The 27,823-nt window shown below is 41.4% G+C and overlaps 2 protein-coding genes across 2 annotated transcripts in view; both read left to right on the top strand.

The window, feature by feature from the left end:
- The window catches only part of sema4f (sema domain, immunoglobulin domain (Ig), transmembrane domain (TM) and short cytoplasmic domain, (semaphorin) 4F), an 80,837-nt gene that overhangs the window by 19,902 nt on the left and 33,112 nt on the right, over positions 1-27,823 (top strand). The gene's annotated exons all lie outside the window — the stretch shown is intronic.
- Positions 1-27,823, top strand: part of LOC146521660 (uncharacterized) — a 188,497-nt gene that overhangs the window by 157,949 nt on the left and 2,725 nt on the right. Inside the window, exon 3 of the mRNA XM_085155443.1 lies at positions 207-27,522. The gene's annotated coding sequence lies outside the window, so the exon portion shown is untranslated. The remainder of the gene's footprint in view (positions 1-206; positions 27,523-27,823) is intronic.

Below are 27,823 nucleotides of genomic sequence, written 5' to 3'. Positions count from 1 at the left end.
TCTGAATGTCTTTTCTGGGAAAAATGTTTGTTATGTTATATGTTATGTTATGTTATATATATAAAATTAGGTAATAATGTATCTCAGTATAAGGTTATTATCATGAAATTGAAATAATAACATTAGCATATGAAATCGAAGATGACCAAGTGACCAAGCAATAGGCTAGACTCAGTAAATCTTACTAGCTTTTAGCTGTTGGTTAGAGCTTTGCAAAACAGATGCTTGGTTAACCCTCATAGCGTTGGACAACCTAATGATATGATCTGACTTGGTTTGTCTGCTAATATTAAGCTTGCTTGATTTCGGTCTATAGCAGCAAAGCTGGCAACCTGCTATTTGTTATCACAAACCAACTGAATCCATTTTGACAGAAGATTAGCTTCTGGGTAGCCCGCTAGCTAGAAGCTTAGAAGCTAACCTTCTAGCTAGCGGGCTAGCTAGAAGCTTAGAAGCTAACCTTCTAGCTAGTGGGCTAGCTAGAAGAGGTCATTGAGCTATGAAGATGGCTAGCTTTACTTAGCCAAATCTGCTTTGCTTAACTGCTATTAATGCTTACAACAATACATACAGTACAAAAATGCCTTGTACAATACTTAGCATTAGATTTGTATTGTAAAAATGTGTATTTCATTACATTTTCTGACCTTGAATCAATATCTTACATTTTCATTATATAGGCCTAAATACAGTGTAAATTAGTTGGACACAACATGAAGTTTCTTGACATTAAAATTGCTCGTTTTATTTGAGATGTTGATATTCAAATGCGATATTGTACTTGTTGCATGGGGAATTGCACTGGTTACAATTTATGGCTTCAGAGGACCACAAGTTCACCACATGTTGCAGTTCCTTTGAATTTTGTTTTTGGCAGAGGACTTACCTGTGGGTTAGTTTAATCTGTAATAATGAACAATTCAATAACTAGATTTTGATATGGGCTCAAAATAAGCAGCAGTATTGTATTCTGTGCATTGGAATACACAACAAGGATGAAATGAATCCTTATGGAAGAATTAGAACTATATCATTCAGGAGTGTGAGCATGGTGTAAAAAGGATGAAGTGAGGTGTTTCTAGGATTAGTGTCCTGTATGAGAGAGGATAAAAAGGGAGAAAAAACTGGAGAGAGGACAGACGGGCAGGAAATGAAAGTAAGAACGAGAGAAAGGGAGGATAGTATTTTTTAAGTAAAATTTGGATCAAGTCAGTGGAATAGATGATCCCTCTATCTCTGGGCACAACCAGAGATAGAGGGATCAGAGTGAGAGAAAAAATAGGAGGAGAGATAGAGAAGCTACAAGGAAATTTTCTCATCACTGGGAGAAAATGAAAGTGGATTGAAGGAGAGGAGAAAGATGAGACACAAGGGCAGGAAGTCAAGACGAGCTGTCATGTCCTGTAGACTGATGGCAGCCTGAGAGGAGGAGAGATAAAAGGAGGAGTTTTTTCCTTTCCCTGTCTGTCTCTCCACATCACACTGTGGAACCCGCTCTGTCTCTCCCTTTGGGTTTAATCAGGCGGACAGTTGGTCCGAGCCGATCCGGGGGGGAGATTTATCATCACCGGGCATTAATCTGTGTGACAGGGGCTTATTAGATGAGAGCGACCACCCCTGCTGGCTTACACAGTGGATGGAGCCGGCCCTGACAGAGTGAGGTGGCCGAGGGGAAAGTCACACTGTGGGGAAGCCAAAAAAACCCCCCCTCCTCCCCCCAAAGAGACGGTGATTTAACTTTAAGAAAGCGGGGAGGGATTTATTTTGGTTTGCTCTGATGAGAGGAACTGCTGTCTCTGTTTGGAAGGTCAGCATCAGTTATATGTGCACTGGAAGCTGGTGCTGTCCAATTCCATTTTTACTGCCGTGTGCGTGCATGAATGACACAGAAACACACACGTAGTGCACGCTCTGTATGTGGATTGTAACAAACGCATTTTGTTGTGTGTGTGTGTTTGTTTGCACACACTGTCCTTGTACACGAATGACTGATCTGTAGTGCTGATTACATAATGACACAGCAGCTCTCCAGAGTGTGTGTTTTCTGAGCAGCACAGGGTCTCCTCAGGCAAAAGCAAAAGTTTTGAGATTTATCCTTTCAATACTTTATACAGTCCTGGCAGCTTCTTCATCTTTTTTACCCACCTGCAATTTAGTGAGTCTCTTTAACTCATCTGGAGTTTTAGTGGTAGGGTTTTTGTCATTTGGGCAAAAAGCAGCTGAAAAGAACATATATCACCTGTGTGGTGATACTACAGTGTGCTGACTCACAGTCCTTTGAGCTAACAAAGAGGTGCAGACTCATCAGACCAAAGACAAGATTAGCAGATCATTAATATACTTTAATAGATTTTGAAGGAGCTTATTTAATATTTTGAGGATTTAACAGCGTCTGCTTCAAGTACACAACAGTGTTTCCAAAAGAAATGCCACAAGATAAAAAAAAAGATTGCACACGGTTTGAACCATTTGAGAGTGTCAAAGCTATTTTGATAAATAATAGTTGCTTTGCACCAATAACACTGAGCCCCATGAGCATTAGGTACTGCTTGAATTGGTATACGCCAGTTTTATTAAAAAAAAGTCACATCAATTGCAAGCGGGCAGAATTAGAGTATAAGCAGAGCCTTTTTACCCTCTGAGGTCAAAGTCATCATTTGTGCTAAGCCTAACCTTAATCCTACCCAGCACTTTGGGACAGCAGCACTAACCATTGCTTGCAAATAAAGTAAAACAAGTAGCTGAATGCCAAATATCTATTCACACTGAAGCCAACATTTTTAAATTTTGTGTTGTTGTGTTGTAAATGTTATGTCCAAATGTCCAAAGTTAATCTTAAATGTCCAAATCCGAGAATGTGAGTAGAGGTCATTGAGGTGAATGGCTTAAAAAAACAGGTCCTGCAATATGTTTTATGGTGGGCTGTTGGGAGGAAACACAGTGAGGATGTTGGCACTGTAAAAGCAGCATTCCAGGAAAAGGCTCAACCTAATGCACCTACCGTCTCCAGCTGCCTGTACATTGCGACTGTATCCAGAAAATATCTGTCTCCTTCTCTCTCTTCCTTCCTCATCTTTTTTCTTGGCACTACGAAAAGCTGGCATGTTGTGGCTGATGATTGACCCCCCCCTCAACCTGACCCAATTTTAGTCTTTCACAGCATACGTGCACGCGGATACACGCGCATGCTTTAGTGGAGTTGTAGAACAGGTCCTGCATGTTTGTGTGACTGGCAGGAAAGAGTGCGGGGGCGGATAGTACCTGGGGATATGGGTTCTCCATAATAGCCTGAAGCCAAGTGTACAGTGCAGCATATATGTACGTGTTCTCTTTGTGATCATGCTTGTGTTTATTTTTCTTTTGTGTTTGTTTTGACTATAAAATGGTCTAAAAATGGTTTAAAAACGTGGGATTTTAAAAATACATATTTTCATTGTAAACTCTGGCACTACATTTGTTCTTTTACACACTCACGCTCTCTTTGCCCGGTAGATTTTGACTGTATATTTGTGTAACTGGACCTTCTTACAACACAAAACACTTCCTGCTTCCTGTTTCCAGTCGGTGAAATGTACTTTGGATCCAGTTAATTTCAAGAGAAGCTAAGAGAGTAATCAGACCTGTTTGCTAGTCATTGTCCATTGTCGTCTTCCTCTAAAGTAATTACCAAAGATTTAAAAAATACCACCTTTTTGTTTTAGTATTATTTCCATCATATGCTACTCCTACTACAACAAATTGTCAGTCACACAGTGTGGTAGCTGCAGTCATCACCTCCCCTTGGTTTTGGTTTGGTTATTTTTGTTGAGCAGACTCACAGGATTCATGGTACAGTGATTATCTTAAACTTCTGCTTTCTGGCTCACTTCTGTAGCACGAGCATACCTGGTCTTTAGCTTTAGTTCCACTTCCTGTTGCACATGGAACCGACTACCTCCCGCAGACCTTGTTGTGTTTCTTTGTTTGCATTTGTGACTCCTCCTTGAAGCATGACCAGAAGAGCGGAGTTCATAAAACACAGCCATTTACATAGACACGGTTTGCATAAACCAATCCAAGAGCTTTTCCTGCACTACCCGACACAGTGTGCGTCTCCATTGTATTGGAGATGGTGTCAGGAAGGAAAGCCCCGCCTCTTTATTTCCCCTTGTCGCCCAGAGTGACGATGACATCACAGAGAACGCTGAAGCTGCATACAGGGCATCGTGGGAAATGACTTTTAGACCCCTGGTCAAGAAGACTCACGCAGGCGCACACGCAAGCACGTCCTCGTGTTGTATGGATGCATGAAGAGGAAGAAAGAGAATGAGATACATGGAATCAGGTTAAGGGGCTGGACTCATGGGACTCCATCTCCAGACTTGGTGATATCGTACCCATGTCAACAATTTGTCACTGCATGCATGTGTGTGTGTGTATGAGAGGGGATAGATAAATGGATGAAGGCAACCCTACTGACATGATTAATGTCTACACACAGTTTTCAAGTGTCTATTGTTGTTAGTTAGTGTGTGCGATGCAGCCAATCAGTATGTGTCAGGATTACAGTGACATTTATTGAAGTCCATTAAAGTAAAACCCATCTTTGTAGCATCAGCAGTGTATGTAATAGAAGCAAACTACGGCTCCATGATAAATGTACAATCAGAAAATTGTGCTCATATTGTCTGCAGCAGCAGCGGCACGATGGTTAGAGCATTGTCAGCAGGACCTCAGCAGGACCTCCTGGCCTTCTTCCTCCCCGAAGAAACCACAGCAAATAAGAAAATAAGAAGAAATACAGAAATGAAAAAGCTTATGTATTTGATTTATGTAATTCAGCTAACTGTGTAAAGTACGGGTAACATCAGAGTGATGTGACACCAACGTTACTGTGAGGATGATCAGTCTGAAACCACAGACTGGTGACATTATGGCTTCCTGTATCTCAGACGGTAGATCAGGCCATCTACTAATTGGAAGGTCAGTGGTTCAATCCCTCGCTGCTCCAATCTGCATCTCAAATATCCACGGGCAAGATACTAAACCCAAGTTGCTCTCCGATCCATCCATTGGAGTATGAACGGATGTGAATGTTAGATAAAAAGTTTAAAATTGGAAATTGTATAAATTGCTTTTAGTGCTCAAATAGAGTAGAAAAGTGCTGTATAAGAACCAGTCCTTTTACCAAATTGACCCCAAACCCAACAGCGCTCTTAAAGTCGGCATTGTTCGTGAATGAATCCAACCTGAATCTGGCAGCGATGCAGTAGCAGTTCTGTCGCTGCAGGAAGCTTAGAAATAGACCAGCACATAAGACCTGCTAAAACAAAACACATTTTTCCACTGGCTGGCTTTTGTAAGGTCTGAAGGCCTTACAAAAGCCAGCTGTTCGTAAGTGGGTTTTATGACCTTTGGACTGCTTTCAGCTGGTCTTCCGGCTACGTGTCTCCTAAGTATGTGCGTTCATAATTAATGTGCAGTGTGCTGCAATCTTCTGATTTATACCTACAGCACGAAAACAAACTCAAGCGCAGATAAATTGTCATAATTTATTTCATAATGTAATATGCTTTAAATTGGATTCTGTTTGCTTCTTCCCAGGGTTTTAATAGTTTTGCAATTTTCATTAGTTTTTATTTTTATTTAGTTTTGACTTCAGATTTTCAATTTTATATCAGTTTTAATTAGTTTTTACCAATTGTTTGCTAGTTTAGTTTAGTTTTGATTAGTTTCAGTTATAGTTTTAGTTGTGTTTGCAATAATTAAGTGTAACAAAATCCCAGTTTCATCATATCAGTCATTCTGCTCATCCTTGGGTATGTTGCTATTCCAGCTACCATACTGCATCCTGGACAGGTCGCCTGTCTGTCGCAGGGCTAACACGCAGAGACAGACAACTCACATTTCCACCTATGGGTTCTTTAAATAAATAAATAAAGGCAGATGAACAACCATTGATACCAGGCAACTATAAAATGTATATCTTGGCCCTAATGAGACTATTAACTCTCGCAGCACCGGGTGTTCGTAACTTTGGTTCAAGTGAATTGATAAACATTTTGAAGGTAATTGACTCACACAGTTGTGTAGATATCCCCGTCCTGTTGTCTCGGGATGCATCACGCTGCCTTGCCTGGGGTTAGCTTCTGTTTTCTGGGGATGAGGGTTGAGTGTGCTCCCTTACCTTCTCAAGGTAAGCTAGGTTAGCCTTCTTGTGTGAGCTTTTCAAGTGCACTTTAAGGTTTGTGGGATTTTTTTCCCTTTAGAAATGTCCCTCATAATTTGTCTCTTTCCACTACAAGACACTTGCTTTATCCAAAACACAGTCATATTCAAAGTAATCCCAAATTGGACTCTGGCTCCCGACTTTTCCTGACATGATTCTGCGCGTGGACGGAGCAGCAATACAGACGACTCGACTAACGTGCTGCCACCTGCTGGCATAATGAGACACAGCAAGAAAAAAATCTGGAAACTAAACTTCATTTTCACCCTTGACTCTTGTATGACACGCACACATCAATGAAAACTAAACACATTTTTGCTATAAATTCAGTTAATTTTAGTTAGTTTTCCTTTTTTTGTTTTTATTTTTATTTCCGTTAACGAAAATGTTTTTTCACTTCTAGTTTTCATTATTTCGTTAGTTTTCGTTAACGATAATAACCTTGCTTCTTCCTTTATAAAATGAAATGCTAAAGGCAATTTTGTGAAGATTTGGCCCTAAATTGAGCAAATATTTTATTTGCTGAAACGATTTAACAACGTAAAAATACATAAAGATACACAAGTAGGAATTTTGATTTAATCAGAGAGTGCAGCGGGTTAGTGTTTAGTTCAAACAGCTCGTAAGCTGGACACAGAAGAGAAACTTTTCTAAAGTACGTGTTCACTTACAAACTTCATAAAACATTCACAGACCTTAAAACATGCACCCAGTGCTGCTGGGAGTTCTCCGTTTGTTAATAAATTGTGCGAAATGTGTGCAGTTCTTTCGTTTTTATCAGTGCGATACGCACAAGTATTTTGGGGAAGCACATTTTTTAGATGCTTTATATATAATTGAAAAAGCCAAGTGTGCAGAAGAAGATATGAGCTCATACGCAGGGTCTGAGTGTGGGGGAGGGAAATAGCCAAGAGGTAAATCGCTCTTTATGGATAAAGCTTCAGAGGTAAAACCCGCCATCCATATAATGATTGCTGTGTGTGTGTTTGTGTGTGTGCGCGTGTGTGAATACACTATATAAATGCAACCTTTTTGCATCTTTCTCAGATCCTCTTAACAGCTGATGGTTTCTAAATGTCACGCCATCATTTTCTTGACCCTGCAGGCAACTATATCGTCTCTTTAGATTCGCCGTCAGTATCAGGTGGGGGGATAAAACAGACGCAGCCCTGAGTGTGTATCTGTGCCATTCCCCAGTGCTCAAAGTCACATTTTTAGCGTGAACTTATAAACATTTATCCAAGCACTTCGGCAAAGCAAGTGGCAGTAAATGAAGAACCCTTGGCTCTCTCTGTGCACCCATAGGTGGGAGTGGAAGATATTGATTTCTGGTCAAGCATTAATCATGTGAGTGGCAGAAAGAGAGAGACAGTATCTTCCTGTTAATTCACAGAATCACCGACCTCTACAGTTTTTACTAATAACCTTATTTTCATTCAGAACCTCCTACGACTGCATTAACCACAGCAGCCACTGTTAGAGCTACTTCCTTTCATAGCACAGCTCACAGCTATTTGTAGTTAACAGTCAGTGTTGGGAAGGTTACTTTTAAAATGTATTCCATTACAGATTACAGAATACATGCCCCAAAATGTATTCTGTAACGTATTCCGTTACGTTACTCAATGAGAGTAACGTATTTAGAATACTTTGGATTACTTAATATATTATCATGCTGTTTACAACTACATGAATGTACTATTGCTGTGATTTATTACTGTTACTGAAGGTCCGCGGCTCCGAACCGTAGCACGTAGTAAAGGGACCTCTGGCTAATACGGTGGGTTTTGTGTCGGGCTCGTAGCCGAAAACTAGCTTAACTCTGTTGTCTGGGTCAACTTTGCTAGCGAGAGACAGAGAGAGGCGTTGAAAGGCTGCTTCAACGAAACTTATTGTTTTTGGAGCAAAACACGAACACGGTGTACAGTCGAGTCTTAATAGCTTACTTACAACTGGGCTCGTCAGGCACTCTTCTTGGCTGCAGTGGTTATTATTATATTTACATGCTTCCAGCTCCCGTTTTTGCTCGATGACAGCTCGTACTTTTCCTTTTTCTCCCTCCCTCGCTCACAGACACATAACGGGTATGACAGTCCATTCTCCCTGCAGCACGGACTACACCGCCTATGATGCTACATTCTTTAGAGCTATACCGGTAGCATTCTGCCTATTAGCTTAGCACAACAACAACAAAAAGGCCTCTCTCACCCAGGAAACACGCAGAGAGAGAGCGTCACCCTGTAACCATGGCAACCGTAAAGCTGCCGCCTGGAACAGCAGAACGTAGCTGTCAAACAAAACCCAAACAGTCCTGACCCGCCACGATATGAAACAGGGAAGTACCGCCGTGTAATCCATTTATTTCAACAAAGTAACTGTATTCTAAATACCACCTTTTTAAACGGTAACTGTAACGGAATACAGTTACTCATATTTTGTATTTTAAATACGTAACGGCGGTACATGTATTCCGTTACTCCCCAACACTGTTAACAGTAACACTGTTTCTAAAAAGTCTTCCGAAATTTCTTTTCTGCATCTCCTCTGTGAGAAACGCGTAGCATCAAAATAGATCGAGGTTGAGATGTTCTAGCGGTGCAGCTCGGTAGAATTGTTCAGACCCTACGTGTCTGGTAAATGTCCACAGCTTGACTTTTACTACAGTAAGAAAAGGAAAACAAACTTGTTCACACAAATGATTTGTTGTTGTCCCCTTCTGCCTCACAGCCTGAAGTGCCTGTGAGATCCCGCCTTCCTTATTTCAGGCTGGAAGCTATTTCAAGTTGACATCTAATCAAAATGAGTGAAAAGGTTTGGAAGGAGGACACTGACAGTTACAACTCACACCGCACTGCATCTTTTTGCAAAGAGGAAGAGAGTATACGTGAGCTGCACCTCTGTGTGGCTTTTCGCCTGCAGGGAAATATGAATCCCGACCTAAACTTGATATTCACTGCACAGAAACGGCTCCTGTAACTCAGTCCATCGCTCGCTTCCTGTAAGTGTCAGAAGCCGTCGTTGCAGCATTTCGTAAATGTTGCCTTTTTGTTAATTAAAATAAATGTGGAGGCTAAAAGCATTCATCCGCACACAGGAATCAGACCCTGAACGCCCCGCAGCCACGCTTGAGCTGGCTGAACTGCATCTCACCCCTCGTCCTGCTTCATTTCCAAAGTTTTAAATAAACAATCTTCCATGATTTCTGCCCCGCTCCACCGCCCCCGTGTTTAAATACTCTAACTGCCACTAACACAGAGACCTGAACTCGGGAAAACACAAAACTTTGCGTTTAATGCTTCGTTGGAAGTCAGCGATGGGTGCACGCAGAATGTGTGCGCTTTAACCCGTGTTACACAGCCTGCTTGTGTTGATATATGTGCAGTCATAGACACTGCAGTGAATCAGCGCAGGCGCTTCAGTCATGCGGATGTAATAGGTATCATTTATTTAGCACAGCTTCTGTGTGCGAGTTTGTGCATGTGTGTGTGTTATATACGGTACAAGGGTAAGCTGGTTTCTCATTCGTCTAAGATTACTGCCACGATAATGAGTCTCATTTTCATTACTGTGTCAACCCATCTTCTTGAACCAGAAAACACACTCACACACAGACACACACAGACAAGGTACTGAACGTGTGAACAAATGCTGATTGCTGTACTTTGGACTTTGCGGTCCTATGTCGGGCTATTATTTGACGTTTTTATTTAGGCCTTGTGTTAGACTTCCTATTTTTATTCACTGTGCAGTTAGATTCATGCAAAAAAACTGAGACAAGCTGAGAAAATGGGTGAACACTGCCAGCATGTGAGAAGCTGCCCAATTTCTTGCTGGCTGATGGGTCCTTTCCCCATCGAAAGTATGATTTGTTGCTCTTAAAAGCATAAAAAAAGCATGAAAATGATGCGTTTATTGAAAAAAAGCAATTGCGATGTCAGCCACAAACCGTTAAACATATGTTTTTGAGAAGGTTGTTTAGTTTTCCGCCAATGTGACAGGCCTGCACGTCAGCCTGCTTACGGAGAGAGCGATGACTGTGTGGTTTGTGTGACACGATATCTAGAGATAGAGATTTATCTGATGCGCGTACATGCAACAAACAAACTACTGCCCACTCATGCCCTTATAGAGCCAATATTTTTGTCTGTAGCTTTTTATTGATGTGACCTAATTTCACTAAAGTGACCCCAGAAGCCAGGAAGCTGATAGGTCAGGTGTCACCGAGTGTTTTTGTCATATCAAATTCAGGTGTGGTCAGTTACGCTCCAACTACAGCACAAGAACTCCAGCTGCTCTCTTTTTCATATCGATGCCCTAAACAGGAAGTGTCTCAATATACTCGACTTTCTAGAAACATCGAAACATTATCTGCATTTCTGTGATCGGCATGCTTGAAATGAACTTAGCAATTCCTTCGTGGCGCAACAGGAGCAGCTGGAGAAAATCTGCTTAACATTTATTGCACTTTGTGACGGACGAATTTATCAGTGAATATAACCTGACAGTTATCAGACAGCATCAGATGCAGATAGATGATCTGAAGCACGGCAGGCCTCTTCATGTTGCTATGCCGATGCAGATCGTGGCAGACGGTCACCGAATATTGTAAAGTCTGCTGCATAGATAGATATTTGAGGTTGTACTGATCTTTTGTTCGCTTAAAAATAATAAAAAATCACATGCCTTGATCTCTTTAAACTCATGCTTTATTTATGCATGATTGTGTGTCTATGAGGAGTGGCTCTTAAGTTATTCGAGTCAATAACAGATCCGGTAGACAATGATTTGGGGGGCAGGGAATTCACAGTGCAGCCTTCGTTCCCATGCAATATTTGATTCCCTCGCAGACTTAAATCTGTGTTTGTCTTGCTTTTGTCTCTGACCCATGCGGGATGAGTTTTTAATTTATGTTTGTACTTTAGCCGAGGGATTATATCACAGGCATCTAAGTTTTAATAACCTCTGGGATCATAAAACTCCATTGAAAATTAAACACGCTGATTAAATTCCTGGAAACGATGACAATTTTATCTAGCAACACATTTTTCATCCGAGCTACACGACACAACTTACAATGGTTCGTTTACAGTTCGTCACCGGGCATATTATAGCTGTCACCTGTGACATCCATCATCTGGGTGGTAGCTGTGGTGATTATTTCCCCAGATAACTAAAGGCAGTTTAGATTGTTTGTTGTTGGTGTCGTTTTTTGTCTTTCCCAGATAGATAAATCTTCCAGAAAATCCCGATAGCAGCAGCAGAGATGCACAATGTTTGCTCTTTCAGAGAGTTTCCTACAGCAGAGCGAGCGATATCTGCTCTGCAGACCTCAACATCCATTTCACAAGAACACTTAACCCAGTGACCTTTACTGCTATATATTACCTTAGACACAAACCACAGCAGCACTGGCGGTACAAGTAGTACTCAGGAAATACATCTGCTTTAGTTTCCTCACACCATGTGTTGTGTCTTTCCTCCTGCAGTTTCCATCTCTCTCTACATGCGCTTTCTTATTTCTCTCAACTTCACAAGATAATATGACAAACAAAGAAAGAAAAAAAAGACGTGTCTGCAAAGCAACACAACACAAATACACAAAATCCAAGTTATTGATATTCAAATCAGTTTATGTCATCATCCAGAACTAAGTGGGAAAGAGGAAAGTGTTTAGTGGGTGCACAGTGACAGCAAAAAATGCAGCGATCAGCTATACTCATCAAGGAGTGGAAATTAAACACAAAATCATGCCTTCAGTTCAGGTGTTTGATCGCTGTTTGAGGAAGTATGATATTCAACTTTAAATGTAAACGTTGTCTTTGTCAGTTTAAGTGATGGTTTCTGTGGATCGCAGTAATTAGGACGGAAACATGCTGAACTTCCCTGAATAGTGACTTTTCCTGGATACCTGTGATCGGCGACAGTTGTGGCACTCAAAGCTTTACAGACATTACACGCAGCATTACCGTAAAGCCTTTTAAATGATTATTTTCAATTTCCCACATGTAACGGGAGCACACGCGGGAAAGAAACGCTTAAGGAGTCGTTTACGTTCGGGGTCGTTCGCCTGCCTGGAGTCGGTGATGAGAAGGTGGACTATTCTAATCTCCGTGAGGGTAAACGCGTAGCTGAAGCCAGCCAGTAGCTTTGTGTACTGTAAACAATGTCACGTCATGTGTAGGCGGTTTGATCAAAAATGTAAAAACAGCAATTTGCTGTTTGCGGTGGGTTATGTGCCAAACTACTGAGGCTATATCTTGATGCAGCGAGATTGTCGAGACTATCCGTCATTGGGAACTTGCCAAGAAACCAGTGGAGATGGCAGGAAACTCGTGACGTTCTCTGTTTTAGTACAAATTTGGGTGTTTTTCCTCCGTGTCTCACTTATTGTCTTCTTAAAGTGCAATGCGCTATATACCTAAACATTGTTGCTGAATAAGCACATAACCCGTGGGGTCGAGCAGTGGCCTCGGCACCGTAATCTGCACCCCAGAAACCTTTTCAGGAATACTTTTCAGAGAGTCATGAGCCTGTGGGGTGAAGCTCTGCCCCACAACCACACTCTGATGCGTCAGAACCACATTTGTGATTGACTGCCTGTTTATTGTATGACTTTTATTGCTACCAAAATGTATATAGGAACAATCAAAGGTATTTACAGGTGGCTTGTTTGTATTTGCTCATCATACCCACTTTATCTCCCAATTTCTTGCATTTTCTCCCTCTCTTCCACTCTCTTCTCTCGCTGCCTCCTTTCTAGTTCCCTCTACTTAGCACCTTTATTTATTCACATTCCCCTGTGTCTCTTCCCCTCATTTCCCTCTCGTTCTCTGTCTTTCTCCCCCTTGTGGAGTACCTGCTGTGATTTGGTGGTATGCTAAATAGCTTCTAAAACTGCTCACACACAAGCTGCGATGGAGCGAGGCAGCGAACTGCTAGCAAATGCAATTTTGAAGGAGCATCAAAACAAACTGGGATCCAGCTGACCTTGATAATGCAGCCAAGTACGGAGGGAAGGATGGGTTGAAGGGAAATAGGGAGCAAAAGAAGGAGGCAGGGAAGCAGGAATCTGTATTTCCAGCAGGAAACATTTAATTCTCCCTCTCTGTTTTGGGAATCTCTGTATGTTTTCGTTGTGTGCGACTGGTTTCTGTGCAGTTCCAAGGCCGTTAACCCCCCTATCACTGCACACACACTCACATACTACCGATACTGAATCTCAAGTGTTATCAGTTGTGCTGCTAAAAGTATGTGAGAGAATCAGACTGTAAAGAGCGAGGGGTCATAGGTCACAAAGGGTGTCATGTTTATGTCACTGTCTGGTGAGAACTGCCAGAGTGGAACCTTGAATATAAATACACTGACAGCCACACGGTGAGGTGTGTGTGCTCGTACGTTTTAACGCGTGTGGTTTATTCAGTGAGTGAAGTTAAAGCTCGGGCTTTATAGTCGAGAAAGAGACGATTTGGGTAATGAGAGACAGAGAGGCATAGAGAGTCACTTGTGTCTTGGCAACAATGTGTCCATTGTTCTTTAAACTGAAAAGGAGAGGAGCGGAGAAGCGAGGTGAGGGAGCTGCTGAGAGCATCCTCCTCAGGATGAGCTGCTCTGGGAGCGCCAGCAAAGTCTCAGATCTATAAAGAGCACTAACTACTGTACCTGGAGAAAGGCCAAGGTCGGACAAAGAGAGGAAATGAGAGAAAGATTGATGGCGGCGGTTAGAAAATATTTCACGATAGACCTTTGAGGGTGATTGAGTTTGCATTTTATTCAAGCTAAAACACAGATCACGAACCTTTAATGCACTGAGTGCTTTACGCATTTTGGCATTGACACAATGTCCCTAACAAACACTCTCGTAGCCTCAGGGTTAGTCACTTCTTAGTGGTTAAATGTTGGTCGCTTTGATCCGTGGTCTGTGTCAGGGGCCAAACTCAGTTCGACACACTGTCCACTTTGTTCTGTGCCAAGAATAGACCGAACCCAGACATCATGAACAAAATAGATGCTTTGGAGGCAACGTCGGGTCAATATATGCCATTTTCAATCTTTTAGGTTTTAAAGAAAGGGTTACTTTAATTATATATCGCAGTAGCTTAACAAAGTAGTTTTTTGGGGCAGACAGTGAAGGAACAGCTACAGAAGTGACACGTGGTTCATCTTTGTGAGGGAGAAACAGATGCAGGTGATGTGTCTTTCAGTCACATGATTCCTATAATCCTGTAGATGCACGTTTGCTGTTGTTTTTTAATGGCCCGTCACGTTATTGTCTCCCCAAAAACACTTCCGTTGTGTTTTGCGAGGTCGTTTTTTGTGAACCTTTGCTGCATTTTTAGTTTTCATTGTGTTTTATTCAACTTCTGCTGTGTTTCGTGTGCTTTTGCAACATTTTGCTGGTGTTTTCTTAAATTGACCTCTCAGGGCCACCGTAATAATCCACTTCATTCAACCCTCGAACTGATCCGCAAACTAGAGGATGCACGCTCCTTGCTGGTGCATATAATATATGGATTTGACTTCAAAGAATAAAACAAACAAAAAAAATGAAACATTTAAAAAAAACATTTAGTTTACATTAAAAGAAAATTGGACTTTGCTTCATTTTATTTGGCTTCTCACATTAGAGAGAAGAAGAAGTATCAGCACTCTAACCGTTTCACATTTCTCATAACCGCAAAGCTACCACCTAAAAAAATATTTGTCTGGAAAAGATGGTTCATGTTGGGTTTATTGTCATGGTAGCAAAGTTGGTTTCACGTGATACAAATGTGGTTCATGGAAACAGATGTTGGTGTGATTAAAGGGTTAGGCTGTGGTACCTAGGATGTGGGGTCACCTGTGGGTGTGTATGTGTTGGAGTGGCTTTCGCAAATGGCTCAGTGGAAGTTTTTTTTTTTAAACCTTTTCTGGTTTCCACTAATGTTAATGAGGACGACTGGTGTGTTTGTCTGTGTTTTTACTGCCATTTAATCACTCCATGCCTGCTTTTCATGGCTCTCCCTGTGTGTTAAACTGCTAGGCTCAGCAGTCACAAGTCTCTTTATAATTAGCCTTTGTCATTATCATTGCTGTTATGGTAGAAACCGCTCTTCCCGGTCGCTCCTGATAACTCCTAACCCCCAGTGTTTTGCCTGACTTTAATTTTTATTTAACTCTTTCTGAGACAAAATGTGATAGAGGAGCAGCATGTAGGATTTTGTGACTCCTACCAGATATGTTGCAGACTGTAATCAGTTTGATGCAATCAGACTTTTCTCTTTCCTCAATGAGAACCTAAGCTAGCGGCAAAAAACACAAAATCCCCTTCATAGAACCAGTGTTGAAATATGACAATGCAACATAGTTAACATAGTGGATGAGTGCCTGCTGCCTCTGTACACATGAATGTCTGACACTAGATCTTCCTAAATTTGATCACCGGACTGTCGTTGAACAATGATGACGTCATTATTGAAGATATAGAAGAAAAAGAAGCTGGGAGAGTGGCTGCAGTGCGAATAATGATGGATACTAGTTGTGATGAGAGACTGAAAAGCTGAGTCCTAAACTTCTCTCCTCTCAGCCAACCAGGCCAACAGGCAACTAACTGATCTATCTATTATTGATTACCTCTGTCTCCCTTCCCTATTAGCCGCTATTACTATCTGGTCCACTAATGGACATGCTGCTGGCTTGCTGCTAAAAGCTGTTTTCAGACCATACCACCCATTCCCCTCTTTTTTTCATGCTATTGTCCATTTTCGATCAATTTGTCATCTTTTTACAAACCAGGAAGTATCACATGTCACCCGAGCATATGGGAGAGGAAATTTGCTATAAAACACACGGAGAGTGTATGTAGCTGACGTTAACATTGCCATTATCAGCAGTGGACAGGAAACTGCCTGTTAATTATTTACTAGAGTCTCCACAGTTAGCACTCATGCTCTTACTCGCTGCTCATTATTGTTCAGCAGTCTTTGAAATAAAAAACCCCTTGTCCTATATTTTACAATAAGACGTCATTTTCACCTACTCTTTGTGGTGAGGTTCACATTTACCCATAAGCCTTGGTTTTTCCATTTTAAACAAGGTGTTTTTTTAGTGGATTAGTATTAGTATCAGTTTCCAGACGTCAGATCACCACGTGGAAAGCAGGGTCATTAAATGGGTCATCTTTAAACACGTCAGCGGCAAGCAGCAGATTAGAAGCATTTCAGTAGATACGGTCAGTGTGTGCATGTGTGGGCTTGTGGTTTTACTTTCTATAGGCCTGCCAGTTGGAGCCTCACTCAGAGTATGACATGTGGCTTGAGGCTGCAATGGTGACCCGCGTGTGACACTGACCAGCTGCTGCCTCGGTAACTTGGGAGTGTGTATGTGAGTGTGCCATCGTATGCTGATGTTCGCTGCAGCTGTGTGGTTTGTGCAGCTCTAATGAGAAATGTGTGGGGTCTCTGTGGGGTTGTGGTGGTGTGCAGGGCGGGTAAAGCTAGCTAAGAATTAAAGCAGAAAGAACTACTGGAGAAATGCAAGCAGGTCACAGATTTTCCAGTAGCACAGACACGCACATGCACGACGAAGCGTACAAATCAGCCTGTATCAACTGGTGTCTGTGTGTGTGTGCGCATAAATGTGTTTATATCTTTGTCTGCCACAATATATACTAGAATCCAGCAAAATGCATCAGGTGGTTTCTGTTTGTGTGCACGGACGCGTAAAGATCAGATTGTTTAATCTCACAGTATTTGGCTTGTGTCCACGTACCCCTCTCACTTTCTCGCTCTCTGTCTCGCTAACACTGATTTCTTGCCTTTTCTCGCAGAGCACTGTTGTTGTTTTTCTCCGTACTCATGGGAAATCATCTGTAGCAGCAATATTACTCAACTGAACAAATAACAGAAGCCGTGTGCTCATTCAATCAGAAACAAAAAAAAACGCTTTCCGCCATCTGCAAATTCTCAGGAGAAGAGGAGTTTGATGCAGCAGCGGCATTTACCGTTTAACGCATCTTTGAAGGTTTGAGCAAATGAGACACTAAATACATAATTGATGTCTGTATATAAATGTTGCTTTTGTTCTAAGTCTTTACACAAGAGGTTAAGCTGATAGCGCATTTGAGCGCAGCAAACGACGCATTCGAAGTCAGAAGGAGGAAAAGCAGCATGACACGAGCACTGTCGCGCAGACCTTTACAAATCCTTTAGATGAAGCAGTTTGTGAAGGAAACTCTGAACTGCTCCTGATTTGCATGTAATTATGTGACTTCACAAGTACATGTTGTCTCAGTTTCAGGGGTTGACGAGCCAAAAAGGATCCAGAGCAACTGTTGTAGTGTGACAGATATTATGGCTGCTCCTGCTCTGTTTTGGCTTTGGAGAGTCTCTAACTGTTTAGTCTGAGTTCGCCGGCCAGAGATAAACACAGTGAGGCAGGTGAGCTTGTCTTTGTGTGAATGATGTTACTGCGTCATGCGGTAACGCAAGTTTCCAGACACGTTTCTTTCTGAATTTAATGATTGTGGGGGTTGATATTAAATACAAGACCAGACTTTTTTGTTACCCCTCAGCTGTAAAAGGCTGACGGGGTATTAGCGTCTCCCCCCTGGATGGGCAGCATAGATGCTTAACACTGTAAAAAAAATCCGTAAAAATACAGTACAATCTACTGTATAAACGTGAAGGAATTTTCCGTATTAGTCATTTACAGGTATTTTTCTGTATTTCTCAGCTACTGCAATGCATTGTGGGAAAAAGAACCCGAAAAGTTCTTTTTGAAAACTTGTGAGTTATTTTGTTCACGTATCAGCTGTTTAGTTGTTTTATGACAAGATGGATGCTGTCGTTATATTTTAGTATAGTGTTTGAGTTAAGGAGAATGAAAGAATATTTAACATTAATTGTACCAATGTTGTTGTGTACGAAGCACAAATTAATTTAAGTTTTAATTTAGGAATTTTTGAGTACATGGTGTACTAGGTTGTAATTGCATAGAAATGTATGTTTAAGGATATAAAGAGCTATATTTAATGAGTTACAGTGGAAAGAAGTGCTTGGAAATAGTAATATAAACAGAAATTTCAATTTTTCTATTAACGGAAAATATCAGTTAATGATACAGAAAATATACTGTGAATAAACGGAATTTTCCGTTTTATAGCTGAAGGAAATGTCCGTAAATAGTACAGAGAGTATACTGTAAATCTACAGAATTTTCCGTTTTATCATTTACAGAAAAGTCCGTCAAACTTCCGTAAAAAAACAGAAAATGTACTGGCAGAAAATTACCAGGACATTTTCCGTTTTTCTACGGAATATTTTTTTACAGTGAAGTTTACAAATGCAATAACTCAAAAACCAGTCGAGAAAGGATTTTGATATTCATACAAATAGATCTATCTATTAAAAAGTCTCGGATGAGTTTGAATCTTAGTTATGTTGACCTCAAAGTCAAGGTCAGCATTCAAATCTTGTGAACGCGAGAAGAGTAGGAAGAAGAATAAGGATTTTCAAACTGATACCACAGGTGTGTCAGGAGGTTGAGAGGTCGTGGATTTCTTTTATTTTCACGAGCCCTATCAGGGTCATTCTTTCACCTTTCCATAGGCAGGCCTTTTATTTTAGGCCTTTTATTTTTATGTAATAAATGATCAGTGATATTAAGAGATTCTTAAGTTATGTAATGAGGCAGTACAGTCTTACTGTAAGATAAAAATAGCAGGGTTGTGCTGACTCAGTGACTCATTCATACAGGCTCTCACTCTTTCTTGCACATACACATATATATACACATATACACTGGGCTTTATGTACACACATCTCGTGTGAGAGCTGATGAATGCTGCCGGCATGCAACTTCTAAACCAACACACACACACGCACACACACACGCTAATCCTACAGGGCATGGGTGAATTTAGGGCAAGCCTGATTAGTGGTGCTACTGCTTATCACCCAGAGCCAGAGAGAGAGAGACAGGGGGAGAGAAGCGAGAGAGAGAGAGAGGCTGGGGGTGGGAGAGAAAGTGGGAAAACTGGGGAAAAGGTAGTGGGAGGCTGGAAACAGGGAGAAGGAGGGGAGAGAATCATCAAAGTATAAACACACAAATGCGCACAGCATCCCACCCCAAGAGGAACAGTGGAACAATAAAAAAAATCCCCAAAGAAGCAGAAGAGGAGCAGAGCATGAAGTGATGAAGTGGATGATCAGTCACTGTCACCTTGGATCTCCTCTGCTTCACCTTCACCCGTACTCCTCCGTCTCCTTCATACTGCATGTTCTCATTTGTCATTTTCCAGCCTTTCCTACCTTTGCTCGACATGTTTAAGTGAGAACCCGAAAGGTGAGGCCGATGCTGTGCGTCAGGGTCATTTCACATTTTTTGATGTCTTCACTTATGAGCTTAGGCCAGATAATGGAATTACATGACCTAAATGAACTAAAAAGTAGGCACATTGATAAAAGAATAAAGTTTTCACATTAGAGAGGGAAATATTATCTGTGTTTATCCCAAGTCTGAGTTTAAAGGTGCAAAATATAAGATCCAACACTGTGGTTTTATCAGACTTTTAATTCTTGTCTGTATCCCATAAAAGACTCATTTATTTAAAAGTTAAAAGTTTGTAACAAACTGAAATTGTTTTTCTAAGCTCAATTTTTTGACTGGATTGTTAAATCATGTCTGGAAGGAATCATTTATTAATCCTTAGTAGATAAGTCCTGACACTATTAACATGGAAGGGCTTGAATCCTGTGAGTCTCCCTGCTATTTATTAACATTTATAGCTTCAGGTTAGATTATTGCAATAAACCTTAACTGTTTAATTACAATTATATTTCTAATTTTCTCATTTGTAACTAAAGAGGATAAGCCTAAACAGCTTCGGTTGATATTCACCAGAATGAGTTACCTACATCGTTGCGGTAGGGGAGTGCAGGCTCGTTTTCTGTAGCACACAGGTCGATAAACTCACACACAATTTAAAAAAAGAACACATCAGCGTGACCTCAAGTAGGAGTAAAATGTTTGCAGCCGCTCCTAAAACGGTTACACACGCCGTGTCACCGTTAAAGATCCCAAGATTTTGTGGGTTTTTCATTATGCGCTTTATTAATTCAGCTCAGTCACGCAAACCCCGACACTTCACTCTGATCGGAACTGCGTTTTTCATTTAGTTGTTTCATTTCAGGGGCAAAATTGGTCTTTTTATTTTAATATAGCAGCTGTTAAATGTCTTACGAGCTGTTACATTTGACTTGATGAAATTCACAGACGCGCAGGCAGCCCGCTGCTACGTCTCTATCATGTCTAACTCAAAGGAAAACAGGCGGCTAGAAAAGGACCTCTGCAGCGTGTTTGAGCAATTGTCACTTTTTATATTAGTTTATCTGTTAAATAATCGGTGTATTTTACTATATAGACTCAAACTTGTATGTCACTTCGAGCCACCTGTGTGAAATAGATTTCTCATTGTTACTCTTACACAGTGTTGGGGAGTAACGGAATACATGTACCGCCGTTACGTATTTAAAATACAAAATATGAGTAACTGTATTCCGTTACAGTTACTGTTTAAAAAGGTGGTATTTAGAATACAGTTACTTTGTTGAAATAAATGGATTACACGGCGGTACTTCCCTGTTTCATATTGTGGCGGGTCAGGACTGTTTGGGTTTTGTTTGACAGCTACGTTCTGTTCTTCCAGGGCAGCGTTACGGTTGCCATGGTTACAGGGTGACGCTCTCTCTCTGCGTGTTTCCTGGGAGAGAGAGGCCTTTGTTGTTGTTGTGCTAAGCTAATAGGCAGAATGCTACAGGTATAGCTCTAAAGAATGTAGCATCATAGGCAGTGTAGTCCGTGCTGCAGGGAGAATGGACTGCCATACACGTTATGTGTCTGTGAGCGAGGGAGGGAGAAAAAGGAAAAGTACGAGCTGTCATGGAGCAAAAACGGGAGCTGGAAGCATGTAAATATAATAATAACCACTGCAGCCAAGAAGAGAGCCTGACGAGCCCAGTTGTAAGTAAACTATTAAGACTCGACTGTACACCGTGTTCGTGTTTTCCTCCAAAAACAATAAGTTGGAGCAGCCTTTCAACGCCTCTCTCTGTCTCTCGCTAGCAAAGTTGACCCAGACAACAAAGTAAAGCCAGTTTTCAGCTACGAGCTCATTGAGTAACGTAACGGAATACGTTACAGAATACATTTTGGGGCATGTATTCTGTAATCTGTAATGGAATACATTTTAAAAGTAACCTTCCCAACACTGGTCTTACAGGTGGTAAAGACTTGATCTAATGTGCGCGGTAAGCGTGTCTCTTTGGATTTTGCCTGATCAAGTGTAAAAGTACCAAACCGCAGCTGCAAGCACTTCAGTGAAATTAACTTTTCAGTGAAATTAAGAATTGCGTCCATACATAAAACATGTCGCACACTTGTTAGGTTTTAGCCTTTTTAGCTTTGGGCTGAATCGGTATGTAGTGACTCAATGATGAGCTCTTTCTCTGGATATTTTGGGCACGCTGACTTTGTGCCCTTGTGTTACCATTTAACATCTGAAACAAGGCAGAAATTCACAGCGAATACAGAGGAGTACAAGAGGAGGATTGTCCGTCTGCCTTTGACTCGAAGCCTTTTGATCGCTGTCACACATTTCCAACAAATTCGACTGTGATGTTTCATCATCAGAGACGAACGCGGGGTCTCGAAGATGCGGGCCGGGCCTTTTCCTCTTTACACGTTTACGCTTTCATTTTAAATTCCGAAGCACTCCGTGTTAAGCTGTCCGCCTCCCTCTCCATCACTTTAACGCGCGGCTCTTTGAAACAGGATATGGCTGAATAGCCGACTGCTGTCATCAGTCAAAACAAGGACAATGAGCTGCTGAGGAACAATTACAAGGGGTTAACCAAACATCACACACACATGCACAATCGAAGTAGATGCTTCTTATTGTGAATTAGTCAAAGGAGCTTGCAAATAAAAGCGTCTGGACTTCTTTAAGTTACTTGAAGACGTTTCACCTCTCATCCGAGAAGCTTCTTCAGAAGAGAGGTGAAACGTCTTCAAGTAACTTAAAGAAGTCCAGACGCTTTTCTTTGCAAGCTCCTTTGACTACGATGACCTGGATGACTGAGAACCTTCACAGACATATTGTGAATTATATTTGAAATACATCAAAGTGGAATTATTTAGCCTTTATTTTATATCAGCAGGGTGAATTCATGCTACAGTAACATCTAGAAGAATAACAGATTCATGGCTACATTTTCAGTGGTTACCCAAAAACAGAAACTGCTCAACAGCCGAATCTGATAGAAGCTGCTCGAGAACCCATTGTGCCACAAATGAAGCTTTTAAAAGCTTTTCGCCCCACAGGTTTTAGTTCTGCTAGGATTGGGCGATTTGCTTCATAGTCCAATTGTTCCATCATCCTTGCTGTGGCGTCACTGATCCCCTGGCGCAGGCGGGTCAGCAGAGGAGGCTAGTGGAGAGCGCTACCCGCTAACCTCTATAATGCACAACGTGTGGCCTAAACACAGGAAAAAAGTTGATGGATGACAGTAAAACACAGCAACAGGCTATTTATTTTCATTTTCAGCATTAAAAAACATTTGCATTCAATGGTGAAGCCTTTGATCTTTGGTAATCAGTTGATTAATTAGTTGATTAGCTGATTCACCTTATACCTCTGATGTGAAAAAATAAATCCTCTAGTCAGAAATAGATTCCTGTTTTCTCTACATCTAACAATGATGCCAGTTCCCCGCACACATTAATTTAAAGTGCAGAGAAGTCCGGCCATGAATGCAGTGTTGGTTATACATGGACATCAGATTCATAATATAAGCTTAATAATATTTCTATTAATAAAAAGCATCAATGGAGAACTGAGCTAAAATTGCCTCAACTGGGGAACTGTCACTTATCACCTTGACTGGGGTTAATCCCCGACATCATCGTCTGTTGTCTCAATCCTAACATCTACTATCCAGATTGTATTTACAAAATCTGCACGTTTGCATCAGGGAGATGCAAAACAGTGCTTTAGTCCAACAACATGACTGGGTTGATGTTTATGGATTTAGCTCTTACAGTGTAGACGATGACCTTGTATGGGGGTCGGGTCTTTGGAGTTACAAAATCCCACCATGGATTTCTATTCAGGATTCCTCTCTTGTGATTTCTTTGACAGAAGCAAGCATTTGTAAAACAGTTGTTTAGGTGTGCGCTGGTGGAAAGCTCATCAGCTCGACCTGCTTGACCTGCTTGTACTGCATCAAACCTGGCAACACTGAGCTTAACCATATTATTCCTATCACTCAAACAGTTAGGATTTACGGCTGCGTGTAACAGACATGATGGTTGTCTGCTTTTGGATGACACTGGCTGCCTGCTATCATTCAACATAATGCACGCTGAAGTGCTAGCATGGAGCAGGGGAGCCGGCTAATGCGCGCGCTTGCCCAACGGGACAATCTGCCAAAATCTGGTCTGTCCTTTTTAACCTTTCAAGTGCGTCTGCCCCCGACTGCTGCAGAACAATTCAGAGGAAACGGCAGCTGGAAAATTGGAAAATGGCATTGAGTGGATGATAGTGCTATAAATGTGTGTTTCTGCAGAGTGTGGGATTGTGTTGTTCGTGCAGCTGTGTCCTGTCTCACCGTAGGGGCCGACTCCATGTGTGTGTGTGTGTTGAGAGACTGTGGGGGCAGGAGCCTGTGTGTGTGTGTACGCCTCTCTGCATCTCTTCTCTCCATCCCGTCAGTTTTGATTGACAGTTGAACAAGGGAGGTGTATAATTTATCACTTCCTGGTTGGTCCAGTCCCACAATGCCCTGCAGTCAAGGTTGGTCCCCCAGAGCAAAAGCCAGTTTATTAAACTCTTAATGGATACCCCCATCACACACACACACACACACACACACACACACACACACACACACACACACACACACACACACACACACACACACACCCACCCACCCTCCCTTGCTGTCTCTCTGTCATGTTTAATGTATAATGAATGAATGATTCATGGTAGGGGAGAGAATTTTGTATTTTAGGACTACTTATTCATTTATACTCACACCAGTCGCTTTTAAGTCAGGGTGTGATTTTTTTGCCAGCATGTTTAAGGTCACCAGGTTTTCTAGATGCATCATATGAATCTTTTTTTTTTTTAACGTGCAATTCCCGATTGCTCGACGAAACCTGCATCTTCTGTGTGGTTTCAGTAACATTCGACTTTTATATTTGTACACACGTATTTATCCACACAGGAGAATAAAGGCCTTTATTCTAAGAAATAATCAGATCTCTGTGTGTGACTGCGCTTGTGGCGGGGAAAGAAAAATGATTATCACGATATAATCAGCAGGTCCCTGTGCACAGTTAAGACATAAATTACCTTAGTGAGCCTTTGTGCCCTTGACAGAGGGTACTTATTTGCACTTTTGTGGTTTGGAACCTTAATGAAACTATTCTTGAACAGTTTTGTATCCTAATGTAACGGTGCAGACATGGATCTTTCTTTTTAAAAAAAGGTGGAAAATTAGTTGCAACACACCCAGTAAGTGATTATTCACCCGAACACTTGGAAAACAAATCACCTTTGTGTGGCTCTTTTCTAGTCTTAGACGACTCAAAGCTTTATCTGTCTGACAGCTCCACCTGTGGCCACCAGGTACACCAAGAGTAAGGACAGCTTTGAACCGGAAACCGTCCTGCTGTGAGGCAACGATGCTGACCTGTGCAGGGCGGACACAAATCAAACAGAATGTCAGAACGCTTTAGCTGCTTTTCACTTAACTAAAGGAAAACAATAAAATCGTAAAATCTAACAGTAAAATCTATATTTTACCAAATTTGCTCGACAGAAGCTGTTAATCTTTTACTGCTGCTGGCAAATTCATCTAAGTTAGCAGAAATGTATTTATTTATTTTTACTGTGCCTCTATTACTGAGAATACAGCATTATTCTACACTCTTTTGGTCCTTTTTGTGTTTTACAACCAACCTGTAACTTTGCCATTTATTTCAGTCTCACAGAAGTTTCATGCTATTTGAAGCTATTTGAGTATCTGCTCAGCACCAGACACTATTAAAGTGCCAGATGTGTTCCTCAGGAGGTCATGACGGGCAAAACAGAGCTAAAAAAAATAGAAGAAATTGCTTGAAAATGCATTAATGTGCCGACACTGTGAAGAAGCTGTACAGTGGTTAAACACAGGCCTCATTCTAATAACCCTCTAGTGTGCTAATCTACTTTATTCTACAGCACAACACATGGATTTGAAAGATTACACACGCAAAATCCTGACCTCCTGCAACGTGTCCCTTTGCAAAGACACACAGGAAGTGGGATGCGGTAGGTTGTGCGCTGCAGGCTCCTGCCGTCAAAGAGGAGGCAATTACCCTAACCTGCGCAGCATCCTCTTTCCCCCTCCGTGACACACGTCAAACCAAATGTATTCATAAAACCCTTGAAAAAAAATTGGCGATGTCATCGTAAAGATAAAAGACGAATATGGGATGAAAAAGAAGAAACTGCACATTATTTCGTTGCGCCTCTTCTGCTGTGTGTTAATGGATGGATTGGTTTGAAGGTGTGTTTGTGGGTCTGTGTGTGAGAAGGGCAGATGGCGTAGCTCTAGGAATCATCTCCCTACATTAGGGTGCACAGCAGGTGGTGGACCCACGTGCATGAGTCTCCCAGTTCACAAGGACATTTCTCCAGACTTTGCCTTCGGCCTCTGTCACAAACACTCATGTCTGCTTCGCTCTGTGTGTGGGTCTCTGTGTGTGTATGTATCAGTCGAGCAAGAGGAAGTAGGCAGCGCAGGGAGTTTAAAGAATCGGGGTCTTTAGGTGCTATGAAGCTGCAGGGTGACAAAAACGTGGATGATGACAGAGCAGATAAAGAGAAGTGACAAATATAAAAAAGGAGACAAAGTGAGAACGAGAGGGAGAGGTCTCTAATGCTTTATTGCCTCCTGTCTCGTCTTTCATTTGAAGCCAGCTTTGACTGACAGATTGAGGAGGGGAGCTGTTTATTTCAGTAGCTCGGGGTGTAAAAGCAAAAAGAAGGACGCCACACTCCAAAAGGAAAAACTTTTAATCAAGGGCAACACTTCACACATAAACACACATGTGTGCCTGCGCGTGTGCGTGTCTCCTTTTATTATATTGATCTCACTCTCCTTCTTAATATTGGCTGCTTTTCAGGAAGCGCTAACCCTCCACTAGCAAATCAGTGCCGCTCTCGCTTGTTGACTGCCTGGAGGCTTTTTTAGCCGAACAGATGGCTTCTTAGCGAATGAGAAATGACATTCATGTGAAATGTTACAGGAAACAGACACAGACTGACTGGATGAGGGAGTCTGGATTCAAGGCGGGGGGACGTGAAAATGTCTGTGATTCAGTTACAAGCAGATGTCAGCATGTTGGGGTCTTTTTTTTTTTTTCCATGCCACACAGACGGACACCCAGATGAGCTCTAAGTGGAAAACCGTGTCAACGCCGGGCGCCATTTATAAAAGTGACTGGACGTAGTCCCACCCGCTATAACAAGAAAGAAAATGATTGTTCTCGTTTTAATCATTTAGTCGACAGCTGCCAAATTGGCCGCCGTGTTCCTTCAAACTCCATTTGTGATCCTCGCAGGATTTTCCTCCAGGAATGCTTTCTTCTACACAATATGTGGAGTATATCACCAATTTGAAATTACCTCTAAATAGAAACGAAACAAATCTTTTAGATAGTTTGCATTGCCTGTTCTGTATTTTTCTAACGTCTGCCAGTGTCACCTGCCCTCCCTGCATAATAATAGAGGGCGTGTGCTATTATTCACTCCTCTCTATCGTTCTAATTTCTAAGTAAGAAATGCACAAAGGAATGCTGCTTGTTCTCTTATGGCGGCGTTTGTAGATTTGAAGCACAACATGTTCGTGACATGGCGATGTGGCTTTTCACTGAAGGGGAAGTAACGCAGTATTTCTGTGAAACATGCATGCGGACGCAGCCACAGGCTCTCTTGTTTGGTTCCATTATCAGAAGTGATGCTGCTTTCAGTCTTATCTTGTCTGCGGTGTACACAGTTATTTATAGACCAGGTGAAGTTAGTTAACTTTAGATATTGACATACATACACGGGAAGTGATCTGACATCACTTCCTGTATTGCAGCCACTGAAGTTGTTCTGAAGAAAGCTTTTAAATTAGAATTCAGATGCTACTGTGAACCATCGTAATTCGCTGGAACTTTAATATCATACAGTTGTAATATTCACTATCTATACTATATGTTCCATAAATGCTGCTTTCTTTACTTCCATTGTGGGAGCTTTTGATAAGATAAGATAAGATAAGATAACTCTTTATTGTCATTGCACAGTCATACATAGTACAATAGTACAATGAAATTGGAAAACTGTCCTACGTCGGCACTACATATAACACAACACAACACGATATGACACATCACAACGCAACACAAACAACACAACACAGTATAATAACTTAGTAATAAAAAAGAAGAATAAGTGTATTTGTATTGCACACTGTTATTATTGCACCTTGTTATAAATATAAATATTATTATTGTTATTGTTTTAAACATTGTTACCTCTCCCCTAAA

Source organism: Neolamprologus multifasciatus, chromosome 3 (assembly GCF_963576455.1).
Source record: "Neolamprologus multifasciatus chromosome 3, fNeoMul1.2, whole genome shotgun sequence".
Classification (NCBI taxonomy): Eukaryota; Metazoa; Chordata; class Actinopteri; order Cichliformes; family Cichlidae; genus Neolamprologus; species Neolamprologus multifasciatus.
Note: the sequence above shows the minus strand (reverse complement) of the source record. Positions and strands in the feature narration are given on the sequence as shown.